Source organism: Penaeus vannamei, chromosome 23 (assembly GCF_042767895.1).
Source record: "Penaeus vannamei isolate JL-2024 chromosome 23, ASM4276789v1, whole genome shotgun sequence".
Taxonomy (NCBI): Eukaryota; Metazoa; Arthropoda; class Malacostraca; order Decapoda; family Penaeidae; genus Penaeus; species Penaeus vannamei.
Genome location: NC_091571.1, coordinates 3,173,716 through 3,176,215, shown reverse-complemented (window position 1 = coordinate 3,176,215; position 2,500 = coordinate 3,173,716). Strand labels below are relative to the sequence as shown.

The 2,500-nt window shown below is 40.3% G+C and overlaps 1 non-coding gene across 1 annotated transcript in view; it reads right to left on the bottom strand.

The window, feature by feature from the left end:
* The window catches only part of LOC113802929 (uncharacterized), a 22,158-nt gene extending 20,623 nt beyond the window's left edge, over positions 1-1,535 (bottom strand). Inside the window, exon 1 of the transcript XR_011399503.1 lies at positions 1,400-1,535. This is a non-coding gene — a transcript (uncharacterized protein). The remainder of the gene's footprint in view (positions 1-1,399) is intronic.
* Positions 1,536-2,500: the final 965 nt, after the last annotated feature.

Below are 2,500 nucleotides of genomic sequence, written 5' to 3'. Positions count from 1 at the left end.
CCTCACCCTGTAGCCTCGTCCTTCTCGACCTTACCTCATAACTGAATGTCATTCGGTCCTCACTAGATTCCAGCTTCATCATCACGGTCTGATCGCAGCCTTTCTCTCACAGCCTCATTCCAGCCGTAAGCACCTCACAGTCTGGATTTGAACCACACGTCTTGAGCCTAACTCCATCCTAGTGTCAGTCACCACACAGACTTAATTTAATTGATTCCATGTCAGTCACCACACAGTCTTAATTTAATTGACTCCATGTCAGTCACCACACAGTCTTAATTCAACTCTGATTCCATGTCAGTCACCACACAGTCTTAATTTAACTCTGATTCCATGTCAGTCACCACACAGTCTTAATTTAACTCTGATTCCATGTCAGTCACCACACAGTCTTAATTTAATTGATTCCAACCATACCACTCACAGTCTAGATTCCAGCTTGACCATCCCACAGCCGCGATTACACTCGGATTCCAAGTATACCAAAACAACAAGTCTCGATTCCATCCCGATTCCGGCCATAACCTGCCCAGTTCAGATTCCAGCTATACCATTCACAACCCCGATTCCAGTCATAACACTCTACAACCCCAATTCCCTCCTGATTCCAACCTGGCCTCCTGACAGCCCTGATCCCGACCCTCCCTTCCAGCCCCTATTCCAACACGGCTCCACCCTTAACCCCCCTTGAATCCCCCTTAAACGCCCCTGAATCCCCTTAATCCCCCTAAACGCCCCTGTTAATCCCCTAACACGCCCTTTAATCCCCTTAACCCCCCTTAATCCCCTTACCCCCTTGAATCCCTCTTAATCCCCCCTTGAATCCCCTTAATCCCCCTAAACGCCCCTTAATACCCCTTAAACGCCCCCTTGAATCCCCTTAATCCCCCATTAAAACGCCCCTTGAATCCCCTTAAACCCCACCCTCAAACGCCCCCTTTAGAATCCCCTTAAACGCCCCTTATATCCCCTTAAACGACCCTTAAACGACCCCAATCCCCTCTTGAATCCCTCTTAATCCCCTTAAAAGCCTTCCTTAATCCCTTTGAATCCCCCTTAAACGCCCTTAATCACTCTTAATCCCCGTAAACGCCCCTTGAATCCCTCTTAAACGCCCATTAATCCCCTAAATCCCCCTTCAACTTTGCCCCTTAATCCGCTTAACCCCCCTTTAATCCCTTAATCCCCCTGAATCCCCCTTAAGCGCCCTTAATCCTCTTAATCCCCTTAATCCCCCCTTGAATCCCTTTAAAACCCCCGTAAACCCCCCCTTGAATCCCCTTAATCCCCCCTAACCCCCCCTTGAATCCCCTTAACCCCCTCAAACCCTTCTTAAACCCCCCTCAATCCCCCTAATTCCCCCCCCCCCCTGAATCCCCTTATATCCCCTTAAACTCACCGACGACGATCATCCTGCCCTGGGCGATGACGGTGTTGAAGTCGGGTCCTTCCGCCGAGACCTCGCAGCGGTACTGACCTGAGGCGTTGAACTCGACCCGCTGGAGCACCACCTGGCTGGGCTTCGAGAGCTCCATCTGCGGGCGAGGGGAAGAGGGAGAAAGGGGGGAGGGGTTAGCGTCTTGGGAGGAGAGGATGTGGGTAGATTGTGAGAGGGATGATGTTGGTGATGGATGTATGCGCAAATCGCATGTACACAGACAGACACAGACATATATACATATACACACACATATATATGTACACACACACACACACACATACACGAACACACACACACACACACACACACACACACACACACACACACACACACACACACACACACACACACACACATATATATATATATATATATATATATATATATATATATATATATATATATATATATATATATATATATATATATATATATATATATATATATATGTATATATATATATATATATATATATATATGTATATATATATATATATATATATATATATATATATATATATATATATATATATATATATATATATATATAGATATATATATATATATATATATATATATATATATATATATATATATATATATATACACATACATATATATATATATATATATATATATATATATATATATATATATATATATATATATATATATATATATGTATATATATATATATATATATATATATATATATATATATATATATATATATATATATATATATATATATATATATATATATATACATATACACACACACACACACACACGCATGTGTATATATTTACATTTATATATCTGTACATACACATGCATGTACACATATATACACATTCACTTTTCTGTGTGCGTGCGTGCAAGAGCAAGCCCTGATTAAAACAAGATTATTTCTTCACAAGATTTAATTTGCAGTTGGAGCAAATGAAAATCTCGGAACTCACGAGGAAGCGGTCATACGATGTTATACGAATGAACATTTTATTGAATTAGGGTTAATTAAGATTGAAGAAATATATTCGTAAGGTGGAATTATGAAAT